Genomic DNA, 25,024 nt, shown 5'->3' with positions numbered 1-25,024 from the left:
AGAACTGTGGCCTGGATAAGGAGCTGCGTCGCGTATGTGGTTAGGAACGGACGAATCCTCCTGATGTTGTGGAGGAGGAATCGGCAGGCCCGTGACGTGTGAGCAATGTACTCTTTGAAGTCCAGGTTACTGTCGAGGGTGATGCCCAAGCTCTTTGCTGACTGAGAGGATGGTATTGTGGTGCCATCGACGGTGATGGAAAGGTCATGCAGGGGGGAAGGGCCGGCTGGGATGAAGAGGAGTTCTGTTTTACTGAGGTTCAGCTTCAGATGGTGGGATGTCATCCATTTGGAGATGTCAGCCAGGCATGCAGAGATTCTTTCGTTGACCTGGGGGGTAGAGGGAGGGAAAGAGAAAAAGAGTTGGATGTCGTCAGCATAGCAATGATAGGAGAAGCCATGCGATTTGATAACTGAGCCAAGAGAGTTAATATAAATTAAGAAGAGTAGGGGTCCCAGTACTGAACCCTGTGGAACTCCTGTAGTGAGGGGGGTGGGTGCAGAGGTGGAGCCTTTCCAGTAGATCTGGGAGGATCTACCAGTCAGGTAGGACGTGAACAAGGAGAGGGCAGTTCCAGAGATGCCCATCTCAGACAGCTTTGATAATAGTGTCTGGTGGTTGACTGTGTCGAAAGCAGCAGAGAGGTCAATATACACAGTAATTAGTGCAGGAAATTGTATCCGAAATATCTGTGACCAAAATATTGTAGTTTTGATTCCCAGATGGAGCACTGTAACTGTGTTCCTGAGTAAGGCACTAGTCTTGAATTTCTTCTGTAAATATCAAAGTTAAATACGTTCTTATTTTGTACAACATAATTTACCCAGGGTATGGGTGTCTGCAAAGGAAATACAGAATTACAGTAAAGTGAGCTCATAGCATACATGTTCCTTTATAGAGCATAGGAAACACCTCCTTTTAATGAGGGCTTGCACATATCCCAAAGTACCAACTGCCCTTGCATGTTTCCGACCCTTCTCTGCAGAGCGGATGATATGCTGCAGTCTGCCCTTGCCCTTGGCAGTGGCAGCAGCATACCAGACGGTGATGGAGCAGGTAAGGATGGACTTGATGATGGCAGTGTAAAAGTACACCATCATTGTCCTTGGCAGGTTGAACTTCTTCAGCTGCCGTAGGAAGTACATCCTCTGTTGGGCTTTTTTGATGAGGGAGCTGATGTTTAGCTCCCACTTGAGGTCCTGGGAGATGATGATGCCCAGGAAGCGGAAAGACTCCACAGTCTTGACCGGGGAGTAATGCAGAGTGATGGGGGGGGGAGTTGGGTTGTGCCTGAAGTCCACTACCATCTCCACTGTCTTTAGAGCGTTGAGCTCCAGATTGTTCTGGCTGCACCAGGTCACCAGATGGTCAATGTCCCACCTGTAGATGGACTCGTCCTCACCAGAGATGAGTCCAATGAGGGTGATGTCGTCCGCAAACTTCAGGATCTTGACAGAATCGTGACTGGAGGTGCAGCAGTCAGTGATACAGGGAGGAGAGTAGGGGGCACAAGACGCAGCCTTGAGGGGAACTGGTGCTTATGGTCAGGGGGTCGGAGAAGTGCTTCCCCAGCTTTACGTACTGCTTCCTTGCTTCCTGTTAGACAGGAAGTCGGTGATCCACCTGCAGGTGGAGTTTGGCACACCCAGCTGGGAGAGCTTGTCCTGGAGCAGGGCTGGGATGATCGTGTTGAATGCAGAGCTGAAGTCTACAAACAGGATCCTGGCGTAGGATCCAGGAGAATCCAGGTGCTGGAGGATGAAATGAAGGGCCATGTTGACAGCATTGTCTGCAGACCTGTTGGCTCTGTAGGCGAACTGCATTGGGTCCAGGAGAGGGTCAGTGATAGATTTGAGATGGGGCAGTATAAGGCGCTCAAATGACTTCATTACTACAGAGGTCATGGCGACGGGTCTGTAGTCGTTCAGTCCTGTGATCATGGGGGGATGGGAATGATGGTGGAGGTTTTGAAGCAGGCTGGCACGTGGCATGTCTCCAGTGAGGTGTTGAAAATGCCTGTGAGCACCGGAGACAGCTGGTCAGCACAATGCTTCAGTGTGGAGGGAGAGACTGAGTCCGGGCCAGCTGCTTTGCGGGGGTTCTGACGCTTAAGCATCTTGTTAACGTCCCTCTCCGGTATAAGGAGGGGCGTTGTGATGGAGGGGCGGGGGAGGGGACTATTCGACATATACATTTTTCTCCTGGGACTGTTGTCAAGCTTGTAGCTCCTCTTTGGGTATAATTAATTGCTTTCGAATGCACTGTGCTGGTTAAGCGTGTGGCATAGTCTGTCCTCTGAACCCAAAATTTAACAACTTCTTTTTTCACTTCCTTTTTTCAACATTAAGGAGAATGGTGTAGGGAGGTGGTCAAGTTGTCTATCTCAAGCAAAGATGGCAATACTGTGTAAACAAATGACTTGCTGGATTAGATGAGCCCAGAGTTTGTTTGTTCGTTTGTCTGTTGGGAGAAGGAGGGGCAAGTGACATTATTAAGAACTTTTCTGAGAACAAGCATTAGGTTTAAAACATTTTATTAATGTTGTGTTAGGGTTTGTTGGCCAATAAGATAACAATAAAGTAATAATAACATGAGGATACCATACTTCAATTCCATTAAAAAGAATGACCTGGATAATGTCACCATTTTTGATCTATGTCATCTGTGTTATGTGCATTCTCTCTCTCTCGTTAAACAGCAGTGGAAGTCAGCCTAATTCTACCCCACACTTTACTTCTCTCATTGTTATTTTGGTATATTTCAAGAGCAGGGTTAGATCAGATCAAGGTTTATACTGGAAACCCCCTTAGAGCAGTTGATTGCTCTGGGCAGACCCCAGATGTGCCCCCTGAGTCAATAATTACCAGACTCAGGTCAGTACAATTACGCAGTGTTATAGGCCAGTGCTACTGAGAGTAAATTGGAATCTGCTTTCCTGAATTCACTGATTGTGAAGCATCTCCTGTAGCCCCTGTTCTGTGGGAGACAGCAGGAATATGCCCATCTGCACAGGGCAGGAATATGACCCGTGTGTCATGCAGAGTGAGGCCAGGGCACCGCAGGTCATATGTGTCGAAACTCACATCCCACTCCCACAGAGGAAATGGACTGCTGTGTCACTCAACAGGAGGCGTGAGTTCGAAACTCTGCTATCATTCCAGTCTCTTCCTTTTTTTACCCTTGTAGCTGAGTTCAAGAACAAAAATGTTTTCAGTCAACAAAAAAACAGGAAGCTACTCAGGTACATAAAAAAGATGGTCTATGTTCATAAGATAATAAAATAGGTACATAAGTCAATAAAGATGTGCAAAATTAAATGAGCAACTTAAACGATTGATATCAAAATAAAGTCTTTTTTTTACATTTTACCATCTGAGGAGAATGTGGGCTTTCAAACTTCATGTGCTACATCTGTGATGGGACCTGCACTCTTGCTGGATTACCGGCAGTGGTATTGCGTTGCTGGAATCGCAGTGACGTCAGATATGGCAGTTCATGTTTGTTATGTGTTTTTACATTTACATTTATTCATTTGGCAGACGCTTTTATCCAAAGCGACTTACATAGGTTACAGTTCTTTACAATGTTATCCATTTATACAGCTGGATATTTACTGAGGCAACTGTGGGTTAAGTACCTTGCCCAGGGGTACAGCAGCAGTGTCCCAGCGGGGATCGAACCGGCAACCTTTCGGTTACAAGTCCTGCTCCTTAACCACTATGCTACACTGCCGCCCTTTTTCTTGGAGCAGCTGGAGTGTGCGCAGGATATGTGGAGGGTGGGGATAACTGCTTACCTGAGGAATGGGGTGTACATGCAGGTAAAAGACTACAGACAACAGGGAAAGAAACTCAAGAAGACACAGAGGGTTTAAAGCCTTTTAGTCAGGAAGTGTGCAAGCACTGCCATGGGATCCAGCTGTAGCATAGGCCTAATAAAGAGAAGCGCTTACATTAAGTTCAGAACATACCTCTTTCTCCATCAAGCTCATATCACTCTGTAGGTCTGTACATGGTGTGTTCCCTCATTTTCTGATATGAAATAGACTTTGTTGATCTTACTGCGTAGATCTCTCCTCTCATGTTTTCGTTTAGGGAGAAAGAGTCTGTAAGTACGCACTGGGGTAATGGGAAGAGTTCAAATACAGGGTAAAAACAGGAGGTTTCTCAGCGGGAGCTGTAAACCCTGTGACAGAATATAATCCGCTTCAACAACCTCCTCTGTGTCATTGCTTTCTGTAGGTGTTACGTGAATCCAGACACAAAGATCAATCAGAGACAAAGGTAAAGTTTTCTTTACTGAAGGCTCGGGAAGCAAAAAGCAGGCTTAGTACACAAGTGCATGCACAAAGCATGGCAACTCAAAAACTGAGCATCAAGGAAGGGAAAAGGCAGGGCTTAAATAACAGACACGTGACAAATCTAACTGAACACATTAACTAACTGAGACAGTGAACAAACAGGACGTGAGGCCATCCGGCGGTGCTCCTGAGAAGCAGCAGCCAGAAACCCAGACAGGATGTTACGGGGCCCCCTGTTGGTCATTGCGGGAAGCAGTAGCAGCCCAAAACCTGACAGTAGGAACTTATGACCGATGAATATTCATGGAGCACATCATTAGGAGTATATTGGCTTTGGAAATACATTCCCCAGCACATTTCCCAGCATGCTTTGCTTATGTCAAAAACACTGATGGAGGAGTACAATCTGAATGCATCTTAAACACACTGTTCTTTCAAGAGCACTGAAGTAAGACAAATGAACTCTGTCACCAATGACTTCTCACACAGTTTAACCACAGTGAAGAGGCATGATGCTTATTAACATAATATCCTCTGATGTCAGTAAGTTCTGACAGTATCTTTGTCTGATTTGGGTGGTGAATGTATGCACATACTTCAGACATCAAGCAGTCAAAATAACATAAAAAGGCCGAAGAAGTTCTTTCATTCACTGACAGTCAAAGTTACAGTGCCTGGCGTGGTTACCTAGCAACAGCAGAAACAGAACTGTACCAAATTCTGCTATCTACTCTACCAAATAAACAATAAGTATAATCAAAGTACCTTCACTAACTGCAGTTAGCATTCATTATAAATACTGAACATGTGTTGTTCTTAGCTAGGTAGCTTTTCCTTTGCTGTTCACAGCTAACTAAATGTCTGAATTTAAGAATCAGGGCTTGCAAATGAACTTGCTGGCCATATCTGTGGTGGCAGCTATTTTTGGGGGACTGGGTGCTCAACCATTACTCGGCACGTCTGAATTCTCCCAAACAGAAATTGAAAAGGTAGGCTAATTGTTTGGGTCTGCTAATGTGTGGCTGTTAGCAGGCTAGCTAACATTATTGTTTCAGTCTTTTATAGATGTCAGTTTTGACTACTACGTATGTAAAGAAGCAGGGACATTCATAGTTTTCACAACCTTAGAAATGCTTTCTGCTGCTGGATTACAAACCAGCCATTGGCATTCAAGGCAGACAGCTCCTTTCAGAGCTACTGGAAGCCATTCCTCTAGAACAGAAACAGCTGGGGCAACATCGCCAGGTAACCAAGCTAGATGAGTTAGCTATGCTAGTTGCTAGCCACCATGGACAAAGCAATAGGTGTGTCGGTTTGACCCAGCAACGGGACCCAAGTGAGTTGACAGCTAAAATTAGCTGATTAGCCAGCCACGTTGGTAGCCTAATATTGACATATTTAGTCCTTACTGATAGTCCCTCTGGACAATATAGAGTCAGTACTGCACTGCGCTCAGTAAAGCAGTGACCCACTGACTCCAGCAGGGGGCGCAGTGTGTATGTGAGTGAGGGAGAGCAGAGACAGAGAGGAGGGAGGGAGCTGGGAGAGGGGGAGGAGGAAGAGGAAGAGGGCGGGGCCATGTCTCTCCACACACAGCTGCTGACACTCTGAGCTGCAGACTGATGTAAAGACTGAACTGAACAGAGGAGGAGAGAACAAACTGAGACAGAGAGAGAGAAAGAGAAGGAGAGATACTCTGTAAGGGAAAGGACTGGAGGCACTAGGAATAACTGGGAGTAACTGGGAGCCAGAGCTCAGCATGAGGAACCTCCTTATTGTCACCTTCTGTCTAACAGGTGAGTTCTGTCAGATCTTAGCACCACTACACTCAACAAACTTTATTCAACACAAGATGACCAAATATTGCTGTACTGAACCCATTTCACTCAACACTGATACTGAGCAAAGTTTCACTCAATGCCATATTACTAAACAAAGTTCAACACTATATTACTGAGTACTTTTACTCTCTGCATCATTACATGCAAACTGTATTTCCGAACACTGCTGCACTCAATATATTTTACTTGCTGTGTAATTTAACATTGTTACGTTCCACACTGAAAAATAACTTGACAAATTTTAGTCAACACTATATCACTGAGCACTGGTATACTGAACACTACCATATTGAAAACTGCTACACTGTGTTACTGACCACTGTAAGAGTCCACAGTTCCAATGTCTTTTATTATGATCTCTATTATCTCTATCACTCACTGACAACTCTATGAAATGCCAACAGCTCTATGGGGTATTTGCATAGTAAGTGTTTTTATTTGATTATACTTTGTTGTTTGATTTTTCTCAGGTGTGTGGTGTGTGGTGTTAGGAGAGGTGATGACAGTGATGGGGTTTGAAGGAGGTAATGCTGAAATCAGGTGTCCATATTCAGAGAAATATGAAAATCACCCAAAGTATCTCTGCAGAGGCGAATGTGAATGGTTGGATAAAGACATTGCAATTTGGACTAAAGCTGGAAAAAGCACAGCAGAAACAGGGAGATTCTCTCTGTATGACGACACAGCAAGGAGAGTCTTCACTCTCACAATCACTGCACTGACCCTGGAGGATGCTGGGAAATACTGGTGTGGAATAAAAACAGGAATGTTCAGAGCTGATATCTACACTGAGGTGAAACTTATCGTTAAGAGAGGTGGGTGTTGGAGGTGGTGCTGGAAGTATGTCTACAGTGATATTATCAATACTCCAACTGATTGTTCACTGACTGAATAGATAATAACTTTTAATTTGATCATACATTCATCTTATTTACCCTTCAGGATAAACTACACTGATGAATTCTTTAGAAACACAGAGTGAATTTAGTTTCATAATTGTGCAGAGTTTCAGTGTGAAGTGTTTTAAAGTACTTTTAGTAACAGTTAATATGTTTCTCTTGTGATTGACAGCTCCATTTAATGTGAAATCCATCAAAGTGATTGGCTATGAAAGAGGAGGAGTCATCATCAGGTGCCCATACAAAACACAGTATAGAAACCATGTGAAATATTTCTGCAAAAGTGGCAGTGGTATTAACTGTGACTTTAATGCAAAAATCAGCTTGGGCAAAAATACAGATCTCAGATTCTCCTCATATGACAACACTACAAAGAGCTTTTTCACTGTAAGAATCACTGGACTGGCCCTGGAGGATGCTGGGAAATACTGGTGTGCATTAGATGGAAGTTCACACCCTGACACCTACATTGAAGTGGAGCTGGAAGTTAAAACAGGTACAAGTCTGAAATCTCCTTTTCCCTCATCAGTACATTTCCACATCTGAGAGATTCAAACCAGGGCTGCTGGGGTTACAATTAGAAGATATTTAATTTAAACAAAGATCGTTGAATAAGAAAAAAATAATGAAAAGTATTGCAATACCAAATTTGTCTGAGAGAGTGAAATCAAGGTTCAGAAGGATATATACAATTTGAAATTACTTCAATAATACAAAGAACACAGAAAAAGAATACAATCACAGTGGCAGTGTAGCACCAGAGCAAATATAACATAAACCTAGCTCCTATGGTTTGAAAACTAGAAGAGAAAAATGATGGTCAGAAACCGATAAGACTGTGAAAAGAGAAACAAGGCAGAACGTGTTCTCCAATCCATCCGGTTTGTTTGTGTTCATGGTGGAGTTTTTGGACTCCTTCTCCTAGATATTCTTGGATCTAAAATGATTGTTGGGATTTCAGGAACACTAAATCCACTGGCAAAAGGGTGAGGTGTGCTTCTGAAAGTTCATCAGCAATAAATAGAGCATTTCTGTTCTGAGTACCTCTGTTCCTCTGTGTTCTCTTTTCTTTCACTCGCTGAAGGAACATCTCAGTGTTAACACTTACTGAGTGTTACTGAGATACACACAGAGTACAAGTACAGGCCTGAATGCACAGCATTAATGTAGCGAAGTGAAGTGAAGAAGGCTCATTTGAAGAAAAGCACTTTCCCTGACAATGAGCTTATTAGTGTTGATGCACAGAAGTTTGGTGTTTCTGTCCTTGTGAATGTAGTGCATTGATCAATTAGCTTAACAATCTTAGGATGGCTGATGATAAAGTAGTGTCCTATTCACACAGTGGTTCACAGTGAAGCATTTTGAAGCACTCTGTAGTGAACAAGTAATGATTAATATTGTTCTCCCTGTGTGACTGACAGCTCCATGTTGTGAGAACTCCATCACTGCATATGAAGGAGAAGACATCAGCATCAAGTGTGGTTATTTACAGGGACATGAACGCAGTAATAGATATTTCTGCAAAGATGTCAAGGATATCTTTAGCTGTAAAGACATAATCAAAACTGGGGAAAAGAAGAGTGGGGTGCAACAAGGGAGATTCTCTCTGAATGACAGCACTGGAGGGAGATTCTTCACTGTTTTTGTCACCAAACTGACACAGGAGGATTCTGGGAAGTACTGGTGTGGAATTGAGACATCTTTTTACTGTGAGACATACACTGAGGTACTACTCAAAGTTGAGGAAGGTAAGAGTCTAACTTTTGTTTTTATATCTGATGCACTCCCACATTACCCTGAATTTCAATTGTTCACAACATGTAATGTAACCAGCAAAAGAACTATAGGATTGTAATATATTACGATTTGTAATTTAAGTGAACTGACAACCCCCTTTTGTAACAAGGGGCAGGGTGAATCCAAGCACAGAGATGACTCCAGACACAAAAGATTTAGTTCAAAGAGACTCAAAAGAAATAAATCAAGCTTGGTATAAGAGTTCACACACTAAGCATGGCAACTCAAAACTGAGCAAATATGTGAACACAGGGCAGAGCTTAAAAAAAAAACAACACAGGGGAAACCAATTACCAATTAATATAAACACAGGTGGAAGATATTATCTAAATGAGACACAGAACACAGGACATTATGAGGCAGAGTCCCTTGCCCGCCGGCGCCTGCAAAGATCAGTACCAGACCCGACCCATCACCTGTCATTATATCAAAGTCAAACCTGCATCCGCCCGGACCCCTTAATATTAGACCCGCGGGCCGACCCGTACCTGCGATGAATCACGCATAGGCTAAAGTTATTCCAATTAAAGGTTTTTATTTTACCTTCTCAGCTTTTATTTAACTTCTCAACTTACACACTTTATTTTGACCAGAACATTTTGCATTAAATCTAGGCTAATGAACAATAGCCTTGTGCGCTTTCTTTTGCGCTATCGGTAAGGTATCGGTATCGGTAAGGTCTACACAAACTTATCTTTAACTGCATCCACATTCATGTCTCCAAGTACGAGACAGCGTCAAAGAAATCACTGTCGCATCGGTGACGTAAGGGTCAAAGGTTGCATCGCTGACTTTCGCCATCAAACACATTGCGGCTTGATAATAGTGATTTAGACGTTGAAATACTGCACATCTTTGTCATTTCTGTTTTATTTTCGAATACTAAAATACTGTTTTGGTTCTCACCCAATACCCACCCGCGTTTAGTTCAATTCCCGCCCGCGCCCGTACCCGTGAATTTAAATGAAAGAAAAATCCGCCCGTTTTAGCAACTTTTATGCGGGTACCCGTTGGGTACCCCTGGGTACCCGACCCGGTGCAGGACTCTGTTATGAGGTCATCTGGTGGTCATCCTGGGAAGCAGTAGTTGAATCCTTGACCCTTTCTCATGATAACAGCAGTTCATGAAACACACCTCCGCTGTTAAAATGATGTAAATGAGGATACAGCAGTAGGAATTGCTGCAACAACTAGGTTAATGTGAATGGTGACGTCATTGCTGTTATGAATACAATTTCATGATTTTCCAAACTTTGACCCCTGAAAACCATGATGAGCAATGACAGTCACATTTAGGTGTAAATGAGGTTTCAGTAAAAAAACAGTTTCTAACCTCATTTGGGTACAAGTTAAAGAGATCACATCATCATGCTGCAGCTGACCCCATTTACCACCTCAAAGTGGTAAATGGGGTCAGCCACAGCTGAGTTCCACAGCCCTGCATCTGAGCTGAAGTTGCTGCAGGAAACACCAGTGCTGTGTGGGTGGGTGTGGCATTTCACCTCAGCAGTAGGGACTCTGAGGTTCAGGCCTCTCAAGTTATTGAAAAACATCACTGAGTTTTTGAAATCATATCCAGAATGGGTTACAGAAGAAAGCAGCCACCCCTCTTTCAAAGCCTCCAGCTGCCAATGCAGCCTAACAATGGTGTTTTATATGAATTAAGTTTTTAAAAAAGAGTGTGAATAACCTCAGACTGGTCAGGAGTTCCCACAGTAAAGGCCTTTCATGTGCTTGTAGTGATCGTTAATATTAGTGCTGCCAAACTATTAAAAAATGTGATTGCAAATATTTGTGTGACTAAAAAATGAATATTACCATTATTTACAATATTTACTGAGGGCTAGAGTTACACTGTATACACAAAGAAAATCAAAATAAAGAAATTGTGTATCTCTGACATAATACAATGAATTATGCCATGGACACACTTTTTAGTCAAGTCAAGTTTACTGCCAAAAGAAAGTTGTTTTTTTTAAAAAAAAAAAGCTTCCATAAATCTTTTTTTGCAATAAAGGATAATTTTGATTCAACTAAATGTAGATTCACACTTGTAGGAAAAAAAACAGAAAATCCCCAAACAATTGTAATGCAACAGAAGTCACATGCGCTATTAAAATGAAATGATCAGTTCGAATCAGAGATTGGGTCCATTTCACTTTAATTTACAGATTTCAGTAACCAAGCTGGAATTTGAGAATGGGGGGGGGGGGGTGTTTCTGTTTCTTTAATTGCACTGGAAATGAATTGAATGACTTACTGACAATGAATACAGAGTTTCAGAATGTCTGTCTTCTAGCAGACCTTGGCTGCTGTGAGCTCTTAAGGACAGGTGTTTCCTGTTCCTATGACATGCTGAAGAACCACATGGGTGACTGAACTCGGAATCTTTACACAGCTACACATTTTACTAATATGGGTCTGGATAAATGCAATGCATTACAACATGTCAACCCCAAAAATGACAATTCTCTGAAGGGCAAATCATTTCCTTCATGACCAACACTCCTAAATGGAACTTAGAAGGGCTTCAACAAATGGAGCACTTTAAGACTTGGAGTAAAAACACAGAATAATATCAGTCATGATTATAGATGGCAGTGTGGCATAGTGGTAAGGAGCAGAGCTCTCTCTCACAAATAGCTCCATGGAGAACCTAATTCCCCCCAATACTCCCCTCACCTCTGATTGGTGGGGTCATCACTGACCCCAGACACCCCAGCCTGCTAAGGGGGGGGCACAGACAGATACACCTGTGACAGTTAGATTTTGAATGATAGGGTTGTGTCTGGAACTGTATGATTCTCTGTCAAGCTAGTGTGAAACATCAGTGTAATTTCTAAAGCATGTGTCACAGAGAGAGAATCACTCCAGAGAAACACAGAGGGTTGTGACCGATGCCGGAAAGTGTGTTGGGGAGGGCAACAAGACATGTGTTTCTAAGTTATTTTTATCTCTTTCTACAACAGTTATTACATTATTCACTTCCTCTTTTTACTCTCATTGGTTTATTCTCACCAGAGCATATCTCTCGTGTCTCCTCAGCTCCTCTTCCTCACATAGAAAGCACTGCAGTTCCTCGTCCTCAAACAGAAAGCACTGAGAGAACTGCTGTTCCTGCAGGACCTCCTACAACGTTTCACCCAACAACTTCGACACACATGTCTGTTAAAGGTATGAACCTCTGGAAACTACATTTAAGAACCTGCAGTCCAGTCAGCACAGAGGTGTGGGTCATGTGACGTTCTGTAAAGAGAATGATTGGATGTACTGTCTAAGAGGGGAGAGTCAAATAAAAGGGGAGAGATTTCTATAAATAAAGGTACATGCGTGCACATGCGTGTGATGGAAAACAGAGTTTGATGGATTGCATTTCGAATGTCAAGTTTCAGAGGTACTGCTGGTGTAGAGTGAAATACAGAGGGCTGCAACTGAGATCAAGAGAGATGGATTATTTAATAGATAACAGATAACGTGTTCTATTCAGCTCAACAGATTAAATCCTGTTCTATTTCACCCCTTCACTAAAGTCACCCCTTCCTGTTACATTGTAAAGTCACCCCTTCTTGTTACATTGTAAGGTCACCCCTTCCTGTTACATTCAAAAGTCGCCCCTCCCTGTTACATTGTAAAGTCACCCCTTCCTGTTACATTGTAAAGTCACCCCTTCCTGTTACATTGTAAAGTCACCCCTTCCTGTTACATTGTAAGGTCTCCCCTTACTGTTACATTCAAAAGTCGCCCCTCCCTCTTACATTGTAAAGTTGGCCCTTCCCATTACCTGTAGGGGCTACTTTACACTGCAACAAAGTCTGTCCTCTACCCACCAGACTACTGCACTCAGCTCTCTCAGGGTGTTTGGCTGTCTCACTCCGCGTGGCCTTGCATCTCGTTCGCGTCTTGCGTTGGCCCCTGTGTAGCGGAACACATTCCTGTTGTCCCTGGCCATCTTTCATCACAAACTAAAGACCCACCTCTTCAGACTGTAACTCAATCCCCGGGCCTGATCTCCAAAAGCATGATCCTTTGTTCCCTGTGTGTATGGTGGTGTACTACAGGGCATGTGTTAGCATTGTGTTGTGTTAGCATTGTGTTGGGTTAGCATTGTGTTTGGAATGCTATATTCCTGCGGTTGTGCGCATTGCCTGACACTTGCGTGTTGATCTAGGCGCACACTTACAGATCTCAGCGCTGATGCTGGTTCATATGTGGTGAGTGGTTACACTTTGTAAGTTGCTCCGAATGAGAGCGTCTGCTAAATGACGGTAATGTAATGTGTTCTGATTGTAGACGACAGAGGGCAGAAGCCGGGAACAGTCTCGGCATCCAGAGAAGGTATGGTGTCTGAGAGCTATTGAGTCACTACGATGGCGGTCCGTTATGGTCTGTGAAGAATGCAATAAGGCCACAGCGCCCAGTAAGAAATGACCAGAGGGGCCGATATTGAATTTGAATGAAAGCAAACTCAGGTTGACCTCCCCTCTTTGTGATCTAGCCTGAGAACCCATCTTCTTCTCGTTTCAGGATTAAAAAATCTCTCTCTCTCTTTCTCTCTTGGTCTGCCAGATCTCTTGCCACACGTTATTGGAGGTCTGAGTGTGGCAGTGTTTGGCCTCTGCCTGTTTTTAGTTTTCAAAAAGAAGACGAAAACCAAGAAATCAGAAGGTAAGGGTTTCTCTCTCTCTCTCTCTCTCTCTCTCTCTCTCACACACACACACACACACACACACACACACACATTCACAGACACATAGACACACACACTCACACCACACGTGCAGGGTCACAGCTGCCAAGGGAAGATTATCACACTATTTTGGTTTTCTGTTTCATGAGAAAGCACCTCTCTTTTCTGCCTACAAAGCGGTTGCTGGCAAAACCTCAAAATTATTCACTGACCTCACAGAAGGGGCTATGAGTGGAGGAGTGCTCCCTCTACTGGGAATAAGCGGAAGTGCTTAAGAAAAGACACCAACCTGACACGATCAACTTTTCATTCTTTTTATTCAGGATTGATTCATTGTTATGAAATTATGTCGCACTGCCCATTTTAACAGATACACTGGTGCATAACTTAAGTCTGAATCCCAAAAACTGACAAACATGTAAATGCCATTTTTTGCAAAAAACACTCAGCACCCTGAAGTCTGAATTTGCTCCTTAATGGCCTGGCTGTAATGCATACTAGGCAGAAAACAATGAACGTTTCTGTGCTGTGACTGAGGTTTAGCATTTTACTCCCCACAGCGGCCGCCTCCTCCTCCAACTGGATGAACACAGACACAGGAAACACTGGAGGGGTGAGTGTAGTGGGGTTTATGGTCTTCAGAAGAGCCATACAACCAGCAAGCCAGAAACACCCCACAGTTTCAGGGTGGTTAGAAACAAATAGGAGGTGATGGGACCTACCCAGACTGCAATTGTAGATTCCTGAAGATAACTCTGCCATCACTGAACCAATCAGAAATGTGAGGGGCTCGTGCGACACCAATCACGTGTCTTGCTGTTGTGGGGTGGGAGAGGGTGTTGGAACTTGGAAGTAATGAAATAAAAACACATGACTGTAGGGAGGCCCTTACCCAGCCCTTACTTCAGTTGTGATAAGTGTTGTGAAAAGGCCAAACATCTGGACAGGCAATAAGGGAGGAGATCAGGGAAACCTGACTGAAGCTGGCGACTGAAACCCCAGGACAGAGCGTTTGGATGTTCAGTGTCTTTCCTGGAAAAACATGGCATTTGTCCTGCTGATTAAAAAAAAAAATCATTAAAAACTTCACACAGTCATAATATTAATTCATGCTTGTATTTTTCATTTCTTTATTTTTAGGGTGACTATGACTATGACGAGGTCAAGGATTCAAACCAACAACCACCTGCAGCCCCTGCAGTCAACACAATATATGCCACAGCCGGCTCACCCACAGTCCCTCCTGACTTCCTAAACTACGCCACCATCAACTTCCCCAAACGTCCAGACTCTGAGGATCAGTCAGCCATCACCCTCACTAAAAATTCCACTGAATACTCCACTGTCAGCTTCCACAAAGACCCTCCTAACTCTGATATCTACTCAACTGTCAGGTTACCCAAAGACTAACAGATGACTCTGCCACCTACTCCACTGTCAGCTTACCTAAATACTCTTGACTCTGTGAGGCAAGGCAGATATGATATGGAAATCTCACTAAGTCAGTTAGAAAATGCCAATATGTCACTTACCTGTTTGCAGTACTGGTTTTGGAATGTACTTAGTAAACATAAATGCATTTGAACAATTCAGCATTGTCGGTACTGGGATGATCCAAGCTGGTAGCCCAGGGTAGGTTCATTGTAAATATGTTTAGAGTCTACAGGAGCCTGGAAGGGAAGGGGGATGTTGTGGTTGTGTGTATTGCCTGTATTTGTGACTTTCTGTTTCTGTGCTGTTGGAACCCCTTTTGTGGCGGTTAACTGTTTCTCCAGGAGGTGTATTACAAACGTTATGTTACCGTGTTTTTTTATCCCACAAAGCATTAGTATTCTTTCAGTTCCCTTTATTATTATTATTATTATTTTAATATCACCAGTTAGGTGTGTTTCTTTTCAACAGTGAAAATGTAACCGAGTGGTTGTTGTTATGCCCTTGAAAGTGGAGACAGTGTGTTCTTAAAGGAAAGCAACTTTTATGCTTGGATGGGTTTGCCACCTGTGAGAATGACAAACAGTCAAAACAAAGATGACAACAGATAAATATATGTATACAAAAAAACCTCCCCAAATGACGCCTACACACGGGGTCAGGAACCTTTCTCTCCTACAGCTTCTCTCTGAATGTACACAGTGGAGGACTTCAGAAGGGTTCACCCTCCCCACTCTGCAGAATTTCATCACATCTTCAGATAAATAAAAGAACATGTGCATAAATATTGCACATTGCACAATACACAGAATTTCATTCAAATAAATGGATTACACATCCAAAACACAAGTGCAAAGTGTGCTCTCGTGTGGAAGTGTGAAAGCTGAAGGAGACAGCTGGTTGGCCTGCACTTAGTTCTCCCTACAAAGGCACATTTGAAAAGTCAGGAGTAAATTTCAGGTCCAACAGTGCTTCCTTCCCCTAAATGATGATGTCATCTGAATATGTTGTGGTAAACTGCTCCATTCGCTGAAGCACTGGATCCCTGAGCCACTGGTTTCTGGTGCTCTGTGCAAACCAAACAGCATTACAGTGAACTGGTACAGTCCGAATGAAATGCAAAGGACAGTGTGCACTGTGGACTCTGACGCCGGTGGCACTGTGTGCCTACCACCTGCCTTGCTCCTCTCTGTAGGTCCAATACTGTCCTTTCAACGGTTGTTTCAGTTTCTCAAATGAGTCATTCTCACATGTTGTTACGAGGAGCAGAGTGAACCCATCTGCTGAGAGGAGACGCAGGAGGTTTGGTTCAAAAATAAATTTACCTTTATTGGAGACATGTGCACACGCACACACACACACACACACACACACACACACACACACACACACACACACACACACTCTCTCTCACACATGCACACACGCAATTCAAGACTAAACAAAGACAGGAACAAGAGGCAGAACTTAAACAGCAGTGAACACACGTGCACAGAATAACTGATTAACACAAATGAAACACATGAAGTAAATGAGAAAGAGAACACAAACCTGGACACAGCAGCTGCACTCCTCACACATGTATCCTTCCAATGTAACAATGCATTGCTAAAGCAGGAATCAAGATGCAAGTTGCAACTGTGGATATTTAACACTTAGCACATTCACTTGAAAATAAGCAATGAAATAAAAGATGAACTTTTTTTACCACTACATTCACATGTAAAATTTGTAAACTGGTGTGAGGTATTCACAGCATACTCACATTTAACATGATCATGTTATAATTTTTAGCAAAACACGTTACTTAGGCATTTAAATTTGTTCCTTTCCATATACATTAGGTGGTATGAAAATGAACAACATAGAACAGAAACAGGAAACTGTCCAGTTTCTACTTATATCTTTTCTTGTGTAGTAAAAGGGATCTTCTGTGTGGATTCTGTCCTTAATTAATAAGAGAAAAACACATACTGTCAGTGCTCCGCCTCCTTAGCTGTCGAGTTTTTGTTTTTTCCTTTGCCCATGTGCTTTTGTTTTCCCTGTGTTTTGGTCCTGCCCCGCTCCCCGCCCGGTCTCCGCCCGCCTGATTGCCTGTACACCTGCTTCCCATTCCCTCGTCTGCCCTGCCCTATATCTTCCCTGCTTTTCCTTGTCCTGTTGCTAGTTCGTCACAGTGTTTTTCGCCTGTTTCGTCCCCGCGTTTGCTTTATGCTTCTGTCTGCCTGTTTCCCGTTTTTCGACCCTGCTTGTACCCTGACCTCGTTTTTGCCTGCCTCCTTGCCTTGTTCGCTTGATTGTCTGCCTGTCCGGTTCCCCGACCTTGCCTGCTCCGATTTCCCGATCCTCGCTCTGTCCACGGACTGTCTCCCGGTTTTCGACCCTGCTTGTTTTCGGATTAGCGAATTGCCTGACGATTCCATTAAAGACGCACGGAACCCGACGCTCCCGTGGTCCGCGCCTGAGTCCCTGCCTGAGCCCCGACACATACAGTCATTATGTTTTTGAGTGAATTGTCTTTTAAAAAGTGACCACATGAATGAAGGTATAATGATGTGAACAATGGCTATTGCATTCCTTCTCTGCAATCAAAGTACATTTTGTAAACGACATTTACTCCACATACCCCTTCTCTTTAAACTCTCCTAAATAGATGAGGAATTGTACAAAAATATATATATACTGTTAACCTTTTTTCTTGGCATGGAAAAATAGTCACACAGCAAAGCTTATATCAACACTATGGTGATGCAAAGGTTAAACCTCCTTATAATTTAGTAAAAGCTAAAAGCTGGAGCTAAAAGGCTGAACTCTGCTTCTAAAATAGCCACGATACTGTAGGCCACCTTTCTCTTTTGTCTGTTGGTGAAGATACGATACAATGGGATACCTTCATCTTTTGCAAAGTTGTGATAATAAATTTGGAATTTTCATGCAGCAGCTTTTACGAAATTCCAGCACCTTTTCGCATTTGCTTTGTCTTTTGAATCCGTCGCCCATTTGAATCCAAAGCTTAAAAAGTGAGCTGATGCTACTTCTGAATAAAGTGTCAGTTGTTATGTTTTAAGACATAGTCATTCCTTTTGTGCAAGAACTCAAGAAATGGAGCCTTGTCATTGTGACAAATGGAAACTTATTACTGTTGCCTATAGTTGCAGATTTTCTCAACTGTTACTGAGACTTTTCAACATTTTCTTGTACATTATTGTTGGAATGCAGTTTAATATCTTTTATGACAAAAAGCAGATTGTGTTAAAAAAAAATAAACACTTGACAAATGTAACAAATCGAGTGGAAATACATGGTGAAGGTTTTATAGCATTTTTGAATATCTCACACCAAACTTCACTTTATGCCAATGTGCTGACTTTAATATCCAGATCTTTTGTCCAATTGATCTTGGAAAATAATTGTGCATCTTTCTCAAATTACAAAATCAGTTGGTATGAGAGTGAATTGGTGACAGTAATGACATTTATGGATACAGTTATTGTCATCTCTCCCCATAAAAACAACAGACAATAAATTCACATATTTATGTTCTGTTGTTAAAAGAAAATCAACACTCTTCGTTAATCTTAAGTAGTATTGTACAGTAGATCACCCATATCATATCTATGATTGGACGCTTAAATGCAACTTAAATTGGTACTTTGCCCAGATGTTGAAATTTATCTACCTCAGCATTTATATCACAGGCTTAGTTTTAAAAAATGGATTCAGTCTTCATACGTTTTTGTTATCATGAGTCTGCCTGCACTGCCTATTTCAGGCCTAGTGAGGAATCCAAATGTACCAAGGCAAGGTTAGTAATGACGCTGACTGAATCCACCAATGCGGCATCAAGAGCAGTGGAACCTGGTTTGTCATCAGGAAGGAAGTGGGAAATCTGCTCCCAGACACAGAGACATCGTAGGGCGCGTGCAGCATGGAACAGCTGGCTTCGGACTTGGCACAACAACACCCTCATGGCATAAAGCAACACCTGAGCTGAGAAGAAAGCTGGTGGTGGAGGAGGTGAGGCAGCAAGAGGAGGCAGCACGCTGTGCAAAGGCAGTATCACAGGCCAGACAAGGCCAATGCGCAAGATGGGAGAGTCTAGAATACCCTAAACTCACCTGGAGGGATATCTGGGAGATGGAAGGGAACAGACTGAGTTTCATCATTAGAGCCACCTATGATGTTCTCCCAAGAATCTCAACCAATAGATGGGAGAAGACCCATCATGCCCCCTTTGCAAAACTCCAGCAACACTTAAGCACATCCTGACTGCATACCCAACCAGCCTCATGCAAGGGCGCTTCGCTTGGAGACACACCAAGTCCTTCGGCAGCTAGCCTCCATTTTGGAAGAAGGGCAGAACACCACCAATGCTTTACCCACCTGTCAGCCATCCCAAATACACACTGTGGCCTTCATATCAGCTGGGCAACATACCAACAACCAACCAACAACAAGGGAGTCAAGCCCACTGCACCCAGTGCAAGACTGGAAAGATGTGAAATGGAGAAGTTCTTGCACAAACAGATAAATCAGACGGAACAGCATCTTAGGTTGATAAATATCAAGGGTGTGTTGTAGTTATGACAGTTGGTGAGCTGTCATTCTTTGACCCCCAGCCTCCACCAAAACAGTATAAAGGTCGCTGTCTGGGACCCAGAAGAGTATACCTGAGCAATACCTCCTGTTGTCATTATCAAAACAGTCTTTGACAGGTGAGTTATGCTTTTCATATGAATTTATTCACCAGCAATGATTGACTGAAATTGTTTGTGTTGTGATTTTAGAGTAACAGCTTTTGCTAAAAGCAGTAATTGATGTTGTATGCTATCAAAATTTTTTGAATTGTTGGGATAAAATAATGGATAATGATAGTAGCAATAACAATATTCAATTTATTTATATCATTTATATCACACATTTCATGGATCACAATGTGCTTTGCAATGAAGGGGATTAACTCACATCAACCACCCAAAAATTCTACAGTGTAGTTCCCAAACCCAATATATGACAGCCATTGTGACAGTCAATGAGCAAATATGTTTCATATCAGTTTTTGACATGAAGCGATGTTCCTGTTGAATCCCTTATAGATTGTATGGTCCTCAAACTGAAGGACCTTTAGCATTCAACAGGCTTGTTGTTAAATTTCTGGGCATCTTCAGCACAATGCATGTCAAGGTAAGAGTGCATTTCCCTATAAATCTGAATTCACACCTTTATGCATACAACGTTACTGCATTGCATTATGCAAGGAATCAAATGCCATATAATTTGTTACTTACTGTACATATATATGCAGACAGGTTTCTTTTCTGTTTTTCTCAGGCTGTCACTGTTGTTTACTTGATGGTGGCACTGCTGGGGGAAAGCAGTGCACAGAATGTGAGTATTCTCCTCCATGATCCTTTAAAAGCAACTTAACCATAAGACACTGCAGCTGAACGGAGAATGCGATATGATGCGTGAAATACTGTGGAGGATGTTATAGTGGTTTATCAAATCACAGTGTTACTGTGTGTATTAGGGGTGTAGTGATACACTGATTCATATCGGGGCATCCATACAAAAGCATGGGCACATCTGTACTGATGCTGCATATGAGATTCAATTCCATTGATTTTTTTTTTTTTTATTTGTTTATAGTATTCATATTAATGCATACATTTGAATGGAACTACAGCACCTGTGACAACCCTAGTTATCTTTGAAGATTGAGTGTTATTTCAGTGGCACATAATGAACTAATGTTTACATACTCTAGATTTCTTTAAAAGCATAGAGTAATTATGGTAAATAAGGTTACGTTGAATCACATTTTAACAAAATGTATCAGATCATACTGCATGGTACCAAGTTGAGTTATTTCATATGCTCCGATACATTGCATCATTGCTTAGATATTGTGTCGTGTTAATTTTAATCCAGATGATTATACCCCTACTGTGCATGAGAATATGTAGGTGAGAGCATTAGACTTGTGGAATTGTATTGTGTCTTACTTAACAATAACAGTGATAGACTGAGCGATCTTGCAGTGTGTGTGTGTATTCAGGTTTTTTTGGTGTGGTTAGTACATCCAACTGAACACTTTCCCAAGGGTTCATTTTCCAAAGAAATACTGATTTTGCCAGTATTTGCCAGCTAGGTGTAAAATTATGATTGTGAATCACTGCTAATATTTCACAGAACAGCCTTAAGTATATTTTAAAGTTGACCTTAAATACTGTTGTGTATCTACAGGTGGGACAGACAGGCATCCTTGTGAATCAAGGTCAGTGTCATTCACATGGCTTTATGTTTCACACACACACACACACACACACAAACAAAGAATAGTGGAATTTCACAAGAAAAGCTGAAAAAAGACAGAGAAAACTACCTATAAAATCCCCCTGTATTTTGAGATATAGCAAGGTGTTAGAAACTGTTCATTACTTGTGTATGTGATAAAGAGATTACAAGCTCAGCACCAAGGTGGAAATTAAATTCATTTCACTCAAAATTCTAAATGCAAACAAGGGCATTTACTAGATGGATTGGCAGCATTTTTGAATCAGTATGAATCAACTGTGTAATCCTTATCCTGCTGTATTCCCTGTTTTTTTTTCCATAGGTACTCCTGTCCACTTCTTCGCTTCAATGCCAACATCTCTTTCAGGCTATGTCGACCATATCAAATACACTGATGTGATCCTGAACATCGGTGGAGGATACAACAAACACTCTGGTGTCTTCACCGCTCCAGTCAGCGGAGTCTATCAGTTCTTCTTCTCGTATCAGAGTGGTCGTGGAAATGAAAATAATGCCTTAGATCTGGTAGTCCGTGGCTCCAATGTCATGGTGTCTCATTCCCAAATCGCTGCACCTTCCACTGCTAGTAATTTGTCTACATATATGACTGTCCTAAAAAAAGGTGATGTTGTCTATGTGAAGCAGAGGCAGGGCTTTGCTTGGGCAGAGCATTGGTCACGCACTATTACCTTTTCTGGGTCACTGCTTTCCCAGATATTCTGAAAGCTGCACTTCCTGGCTGCAGTACGATCATCCAATATCTGTTTTCTGTGTTTCATCTCCCTGTGCTCAAGTTTCATGCATAACAGCCAGAAGCAATAAACGCTTCACTATGTTCCTTCTATTTTAAACACTTACTCTTCAGAAGAATATACTGAAATTGTTATTGCCAGTTTCTACTATTATCAGTGTACACTGTAGACTGCTATATAATAAAGTGAAGCTTAAATCGCATTTACCCTGAAAATGAATTTGTTCAACTTGTTTGAATGTTTCAGTTTGTGATTTTCAATTCAAACTCTTAGAATATCCATCGTATCTGAACTGTTGTAATTAACTTTAAGAAAAATAGTGCACTTTACACCACAGTTTAGGATTCAGCATTGACATTGGAGAGTGCCAGTGCCCCTATGAGCAAGGATGTGCATAGCAATGACGTTGCTCTTGACATTACATGTTGTCATGCTATTGAAAAACACATTCATGGGTTCCTGAACAAACAGAGCAGTCAGCAGCTCTCCCTCAGCTCTGTAACCCCAGAGCTCCTGCGTTCTCTTCTGCACAGGTGTGTTGATGTAACAGGTGAGCAGGAGGAACCCAACAGCAGAGACCACACAGCAGCACAGAAACAAAGTAACTTCACTGGAGCCTCAAAACCACCAAGGTTTGTGCACAGGAACATACACAGAGCAGCTGAAGACTCAGCAGGGAACCAGGGAACAGGCAGGGTTTATACAGAGCACAAAATGTATGATCAGGCTAATTATACACAGCTGAACTCAATTAACAAACTTAAAAAAAGGCAAAGGGGAAGGCAGGACCTCTGGTGGCAGCAGCAGGCAAAAATAAAACGGACGATTTTGAGGACGTCTGCTGGTTGTTGTGGACAGCGGTCTCTGAAACCCCATCCTCTCCACTTGCAAGACATCTCCCCCTTTTTTAAAAGTTTATGTGAAATGTTTTACAAGAACACAGCTTTATCATGTTACAGCTACCCACATTAAGGTCTATTAGGTATAGTCTTATTTTGTAGCTCACATATTCTTGAAAGCTATCCTCACATATATGCAACAGTATATACAGTATATTACAGTATATAGTAATGTACTGTAAGTCTAAAACTGTACAGTATAATGTCTTCACTAGAACTGACATTTTTAGTCATCAAACATTGTCTTGCATTTAAGCTTGACATCAGTATGTTTTCCACTGAGAACAATTTTTCACATCTGTACCACAAGTCCCACACATACATTGTTCTCTTTTCTTTTCTACACAATGGACATTTCTTCTTAAAATTTCTTCTTCTCAATCGCTCCCTGTCTTTTCCACAGGCAGAGCAGTCTATTGAGTTTTCACATCACAGGTCTTCCGGGTCCAGTTTTGCAACTGGCCTCCGCATTCTCCCTGAGCAAGTGAATGAAAGGGTCATCTCAACAGTCTCTGAAAGTCCTTCAGGACTTAGAGAATCAGCACGTTGTGGCTTTTCAGACTTACCTGCCACCCCACAGGCTGTACCGTCTGTAGGCACAGCACCGGAGATGTTGTGTCGCTGTGTTTTCAGGTACATTCAGGAGGTGACAGCTATCCCTGTGCAAGTGAATGAAGTGAAGTCTGCTGCACTGAAACACCTTCTCACATCCAGGAAATACACTTTTACTAGGTTCACTCCCGGAACCCTAAAGAAGGTACCACCTGGCCCATTAGTATTTGTTCATTTCCCTTTTTTCATTTTTTTAATATCATCAGTTTGGTATGCTTCTTGTCAACACTAAAAATTTACCCAAGCGGTTGCTGTTATGTGGGGGTTACAGTGGGGTTGAAAATGGAGACAGTATGCTCTTAAAAGAAAGCACATTTCAAGCATGAACTGGTTTGCCACCTGTGAGAATGGCAAACAGTGAAATGAAGACACCGTGCACACTGTATACATACAAAAAAAATCTTCCCAAAATGGTTCCTACACACATAGAATCAGCCTCTCTCTGAGTGAACACTATGAAGGACTTCAGTAGGGTTCAGTGTCCCCAGACTGAGGAATTTCATCACCCATTCAGATAAATAAAATAACACTTGCATAAGTATTGCACATTGCACAATGCACAGAATTTCATTAGAGTAAACGAATGACACATCCTAAACACAAGTGCAAAGTGTCCCCTCATATTGAAGTGTAACAGTGTTTTCAACTGCAGGAGCCAGCTGGCACATTGGAAAAGTCAGGGGTAAGTTTCAGGTACCACAGTGCTTCCCTTCAACTTCCCTTCCCTTAACTGATGACGTCATCCAAGTATGTTATGGTAAACTTCTCCATTCCCTGAAAACCTGAATCCTTAAGCCACTGGTTGCTGGTGCTCTGTCCAAGCAATATGTGCCTATCACCTGCCTTGCTCCTCTCTGTAGGTCCAATACTGTCCTTTCAACGGTTGTTTCAGTTTCTCAAATGAGTCATTCTCACATGTTGTTACGAGGAACAGACTGAACCCAACTGCAGAGAGGATTTGAGATACAGGAGGTTTAGTTCAAAAATAAATTTACCTTTATTGGAGACATGCACACACACACACACACACACACACACACACACACACACACACACACACTCTCACACATGCACACACGCAATTCAAGACTAAACAAAGACAGGAACAAGAGGCAGAATTTAAACAGCAGTGAACATATGTGCACAGAATAACTAATTAACACAAATGAAACACATGAACTAAATAAGAAAGAGAACACAAGGGGATTATGTGGCCATCTAGTGGCCAAACCTGGACACAGCAGCCTCACTCAATCCAATGTAACAATGCATTGCTAAACAACTGTGATTCCACACATTTCCACACAATTCCACACCAGTATTTCCCAGCATTTGTGTCAGTTTGTTGATTTTAACAGTGAAGACTGTCCTTCTAGTGTTGTCATACGGAGAGAATCTCCCTTCTTGCACCAAACTGTTCTTTTCCCCTGTTTTGATTAGATCTTTACAGCTAAAACTGCTGTACACGTGGAAAATAATAATATTCATCATTAGAAATTCAATAATGCA

The sequence above is a fragment of the Megalops cyprinoides genome, chromosome 1 (assembly GCF_013368585.1).
Source record: "Megalops cyprinoides isolate fMegCyp1 chromosome 1, fMegCyp1.pri, whole genome shotgun sequence".
Taxonomy (NCBI): Eukaryota; Metazoa; Chordata; class Actinopteri; order Elopiformes; family Megalopidae; genus Megalops; species Megalops cyprinoides.
This window is presented reverse-complemented; position numbering follows the sequence as displayed.